The following is a 6,032-nucleotide window of genomic DNA, read 5'->3' as shown; positions in this document are numbered from 1 at the left end:
CACGAGGGGGAGGTTACAGTGAGCCAACATAGCGCAACTGCACTCCAGTCTGGGTGACAGAGGGAGACTCCGTCTCAAAGAAAGAAAGAAAGAAAGAAAGGAACCAGTTTGGTATTTGCCAGGAGCTGGGAGGAAGGAGGAATGTGGGGTGACTACTTAATGGCTATAAGGTTTCCTGTTGGGATAACAAGAATTTACCAGAACTAGATCCACCTAGTTAAGAGTTGCAGGTAGTGGTAGCGATGGACGCTCTGGATCGAGTTGTAAAGCCCAAAATGAAAACAGCCAAGAGATTCCTTGAGAAAAGAGAACCAAAACTCAATGAAAATATTAAAAATGCCTTGCTGATTAAAGGGGGAAATGCAAATGTAACAGTGACACAAGTACTTAAAGATGTGTGTGCACTGAAAAAACCATACGGTGTACTGTATAAAAAGAAAAATATTACAAGACCTTTTGGCCGGGCACAGTGGCTCAAGCGGCCGGGCGCGGTGGCTCAAGCCTGTAATCCCAGCACTTTGGGAGGCCGAGATGGGCGGATCACGAGGTCAGGAGATCGAGACCATCCTGGCTAACACGGTGAAACCCCCTCTCTACTAAGAAATACAAAAAATAGCCGGGTGAGGTGGCAGCGCCTGTAGTCCCAGCTACTTGGGAGGCTGAGGCCGGAGAATGGCGTGAACCCGGGAGGCGGAGCTTGCAGTGAGCTGAGATCCGGCCACTGCACTCCAGCCTGGGCTACAGAGCGAGACTCCGTCTCAAAAAAAAAAAAAAAAAAAAAAAAAAAAAAAGACCTTTTGAGGATCAGACATCACTGGAATTCTTTTCAAATAAGTCAGATTGTTCTTTTTTCATGTTTGGCTCCTGTAATAAGAAGCAGCCAGGCCGGACGTGGTGGCTCATGCCTGTAATCCCAGCACTTTGGGAGGCTAAGGCAGGCGGATCACGAGGTCAGGAGATAGAGACCCTCCTGGCTAACATGGTGAAACCCGATCTCTACTAAAAATACAAAAAAATTAGTCGGGTGTGATGGCAGGTGCCTGTAGTCCCAGTTACTCAGGAGGCTGAGGCAGGATAATGGCATGAACCCGGGAGGCAGAGCTGGCAGTGAGCTCAGATAGCACCACTGCACTCCAGCCGGGGTGACAGAGCGAGACTCTGTCTCAAAAAACAAAGAGAAGCAGCCATATAATCTAGTAATAGGTCGTATGTATGACTACCAGGTGGTGGATGTGATTGAATTAGGTATTGAGAATTTTGTCTCTCTAAAATACATTAAGAACAGGCCGGGCGCGGTGGCTCAAGCCTGTAATCCCAGCACTTTGGGAGGCTGAGACGGGCGGATCACGAGGTCAGGAGATCGAGACCATCCTGGCTAACACGGTGAAACCCCGTCTCTACTAAAAAATACAAAAAACTAGCCGGGCGAGGTGGCGGGCGCCTGTAGTCCCAGCGACTCGGGAGGCTGAGGCAGGAGAATGGCGTAAACCCAGGAGGCGGAGCTTGCAGTGAGCCGAGATCGCGCCACTGCACTCCAGCCTGGGTGACAGAGCCAGACTCCGTCTCAAAAAAAAAAAAAAAAAAAAAAAAAATACATTAAGAACAGTAAATGTCCTGAGGGAACAAAACCCATGCTAATATTTACTGGTGATGATTTCAATGTAACAGAAGATTATAGAAGACTAAAAAGTCTTCTTGTTGATTTGAGGCCCCACGGTATCAAATATCTGCCTGGCTGGATTAGAGTATGTTCTGCACTTCACTGCACTGAATGGGAAGATTACTTTCGAAGCTATAAGTTGCTGTTGAAGAAATCTGGTTGCAGAACACCACAGATTGAATTGGAAGAAATGGGACCCTCATTAGATCTGGCTCTGAGGAGGACACACCTGGCATCAGATGACTTTTATAAATTATCTATGAAAATGCCAAAACCTCCCAAACCAAAGAAGAAGAAAACTATCTCCAATGATACTTTTGGTACAACTTGTGGAAGGATTCATACGTAGAAGCAAGACCTAAGCAAACTACAAACCAGGAAAATGAAGGGGTTGAAGAAGCGACCTGCAGAAAGGATAACAGAAGACCAGGAGAAAAAGTCAAAAAGAATTTAAAAGAAATGATGGGGGAAAAAAAAAGAATTTACCAGAACTAAACATTGGAGAAGGTTGCACAACACTGTGGAAGTAAATGCCAAGAATTGAACACTTTAATATGATTAATGGTTAATTTTATTTTACGTGAATCTTATCTCAATAAAAAGAGAATAAACTGGGTGCAGTAGTTCATGCCTGTAATCCCGGTACTTTGGGAGGCCAAGGCAGGAAGATTGCTTGAGATTAAGAGTTCTCAAGACCAGCCTGAGCAACAGAGAGGAACCCTATCTTCTTTCCGTTGTTGTTGTTGTTGTTTTCTTGTTCTGTCACCCAGGCTAGAGTGTAGTGGCGTGGTGTGATTGATCTCACTACAACTCTGCCTCCTGGGTACAAGTGATCCTCCCAGGAGTGGCTGGGACGACAGGTGTATGCCACCATGCCCAGCTAATCTTCATATCTTTTTTGGTAGAGATAGGGTTTTTCTGTGTTGCCAAGGCTGGTCTCAAACTCCTGGGCTCAAACAGCCTGCCTACCTTGGCCTCCTGAAGTGCTAGGATTACAGGAGTAAGCCACCTCACCTGGCCTTGACCCTATCTTAAAAAAAAAAAGAAGGCCGGGAGCGGTGGCTCACGCCTGTAATCCCAGCACTTTGGGAGGCCGAGATGGGCGGATCACAAAGTCAGGAGATCGAGACCATCCTGGCTAACACGGTGAAACCCCGTCTCTACTAAAAAATACAAAAAAAAAAAAAAAACTAGCCGGGTGAGGCGGCGCGTGCCTGTAGTCCCAGCTACTTGGGAAGCTGAGGCAGGAGAATGGTGTAAACCCAGGAGGCGGAGCTTGCAGTGAGCTGAGATCCGGCCACTGCACTCCAGCCTAGGTGACAGAGCGAGACTCCATCTCAAAAAAAAAAAAAAAAAAAAAAAAAAAAACTAGCAGGGCATGGTGGGCATGCACCTGTAGTCCCAGCTACATAGGAGGGTGAAGTGGGAGGATTGCTTGAACCCAAAAGTTTGAGGTATCAGTGAGCTATGATGGCACTGCTGCACTCCATCCTGGGCAGCAGATTAAGACCCTGTCTCTTAATGAAAAAAAGAAAGAGATTTTAGAAAAAGGAAAAAAAACAAGGGACCTTCTCAGAACCTCTAGAATCAAGAGCGAGATGCTGCATGATCAATGAAATGAAAACTCTCGGCCAGGCACGGTAGCTCACACCTGTCATCCAAACACTTGGGGAGGCAGAGGTGGGCAGATCATGAGGTCAGGAGTTTGAGACCAGCCTGGCCGGTATGGTGAAACCCCATCTTTACTAAAAATAAAAATTAGCCCGGCGTGGTGGCTCGTACTTGTAGTCCCAGCTACTTGGGAGGCTGAGACAAGAAATCCCTTGAACCCTAGAGGCAGAGGTCACAGTGAGCCGAGATCATGCCACTGCACTCCAGCCTAGGTGACAGAGCAAGACTCCATCTCAAACACTCAAATCTTTGCTTTCTTCCTTTTTTTTTTTTTTTTTTTGAGATGGAGCCTTGCTTTGTCACCCAAGCTGGAGTGCAGTGGAGCGATCTCGGCTCACTGCAACCCCCACATTCTGGGCTCAAGCTGTTCTTCTGCCTTAGCATCCAGAGTAGCTGGGATTATAGGCACGTGTCACCACGCCCAGCTAATTGCTTTCTATTTTTATTTATTTATTTATTTTTTGAGACAGAGTCTTGCTGTGTCGCCCAGGCTGGAGTGCAGTGGTGCGATCTCCGCTCACTGCAAGCTCCGCCTCCCAGGTTCACGCCATTGTCCCGCCTCAGCCTCCTGAGTAGCTGGGATTACAGGCGCCCGCCACCTCGCCCAGCTAACTTTTTGTATTTTTAGTAGAGATGGGGTTTCACCGTGTTAGCCAGGATGGTCTTGATTTCCTGACCTCGTGATCCGCCCGCCTTGGCCTCCCAAAGTGCTGGGATTACAGGCGTGAGCCACAGCGCCTGGCCTGTTTTCTATTTTTAGTAGAGACAGGTTTCACCATGTTGGCCAGGCTGGTCTCGAACTCCTGACCTCAAGTGATCCACCCACCTCGGCCTCCCAAAGTGCTGGGATTACAGGCATGAGCCACTGTGCCCGGCCAAATCTCTGCTTTCAAATACCCACCTCTTCTCATATCAAGGCTACATTCTGCACTTGCAGACTATTGAAGTAATTCCATATATATACATGTATATACATAAAATGAATATATGTATATTTACTACATATATATTTTGTGTGTGTGTGTGTGTGTGTGTGTGTGTGTATATATATATATATATATATATTTTTTTTTGAGACGGAGTCTCGCTCTGTCGCCCAGGCTGGAGTACAGTGGCCGGATCTCAGCTCACTGCAAGCTCCGCCTCCCGGGTTTGCGCCATTCTCCTGCCTCAGCCTCCCGAGTAGCTGGCACTACAGGCGCCTGCCACCTCGCCCGGCTAGTTTTTTGTATTTTTTAGTAGAGACGGTGTTTCACCAGGTTAGCCAGGATGGTCTCGATCTCCTGACCTTGTGATCTGCCTGTCTCGGCCTCCCAAAGTGCTGGGATTACAGGCTTGAGCCACCACGCCCAGCCTTATTTTTTTTATTTTTTTAATTGAGACAGAGTCTCAATCTGTCGCCCAGGCTGAAGTGCAGTGGCGCGATCTCAGCTCACTGCAGCCTCCACCTCCTGGGTTCAAGCAATTCTCTGCCTCAGTCTCCTGAGTAGCGGAGATTACAAACCACCGCCACCACGCCCAGCTGATTTTTTTGTATTTTTGGTAGAAACAGGGTTTCACCATCTTGGCCAGCCTGATCTTCAATGCCTGACCCGTGATCCACCCGCCTCCGCCTCCCAAAGTGCTGGGATCACAGGCATGAGCCACCGTGCCCAGCCATGTATTCTATATTTATATATGTGGCAGTCACTAAACTAGGCACTGGTAAAACAAACAATGGAGTGCAAAAAACAGTCACGGCCCCTGCCCTCCTGGAGCTTACAAACCTTGTTGGAAGAGGCAGACGTTGATCAAAAGACTATATAAATAGGGCCAAGCGCAGTGGCTCAGGCCTATAATCCCAACACTTTGGAAGGATGAGCTGGGTGGATCACCTGAGGTCAGGAGTTCAAGACCAGCCTGGCCAACATGGCAAAAACCTGTCTCCACTAAAAATACAAAAAAATTAGCTGAGCATGGTGCCACATGCCTATATTCCCAGCTACTCAGGAAGCTGAGGAAGGAGAATCCCTTGAATCCACGTGGTGGAGGTTGCAGTGAGCCGAGATCACACCACTGCACTCCAGCCTTGTAGACAGAGCGATACTAAAAAAAAAAAATAAACAAATAAAGGCCATATAAATAAATGAAGATGCACAACTGTGACAATTGCTATAAGAAAGATTTATGGTGCTATAAGAGCAAATAAGAGGAAGATTTGGGCCAAGCTGGGTGGCTCACACCGGTAATCCCAGCACTTCGGGAGGCTTAGATGGGCTGATCTCAAAAAACAAACAAACAAACAAACAAACAAAAAAGAGTAAGATTTGAGGAGCAGTGTATAACAGGTAAAGAATATTCCTGACAAATAATAGACTGTGCAATGGCCTTGTAGCAGAATGAAGCATGGTGTCTTTAAGGACTGCAGGAAGACCACGTGGCTATAGCAAAGATGTTTAGGAACAGCCCAACCATGTAATATCTTCTAAGCCAGGGAAGATGAGTCTAGTTTGTTGTTGTTTTTAGACGGAGTCTCACTCTGTCGCCCTGGTTGGAGTGCAGTGGTTAGATCTCAGCTCACTGCAACATTTGCCCCCTGGGTTCAAGTGATTCTCCTGCCTCAGCCCCCCAAGTAGCTGGGATTTCAGGCACACCACCACACCGAGCTAATTTTTGTATTTTTAGTAGAAACGGGGTTTTCCTATATTGGTCAGGCTGGTCT

The 6,032-nt window shown here is 47.2% G+C and overlaps 1 pseudogene; it reads left to right on the top strand.

The window, feature by feature from the left end:
- Window positions 1–213: 213 nt before the first annotated feature.
- Window positions 214–2,114, top strand: LOC126964265 (ribosome production factor 2 homolog; annotated as a pseudogene).
- The last annotated feature ends 3,918 nt before the right edge of the window (window positions 2,115–6,032 follow it).

Source organism: Macaca thibetana, chromosome 10 (assembly GCF_024542745.1).
Source record: "Macaca thibetana thibetana isolate TM-01 chromosome 10, ASM2454274v1, whole genome shotgun sequence".
Lineage (NCBI taxonomy): Eukaryota > Metazoa > Chordata > Mammalia > Primates > Cercopithecidae > Macaca > Macaca thibetana.
This window is presented reverse-complemented; position numbering and strand designations above follow the sequence as displayed.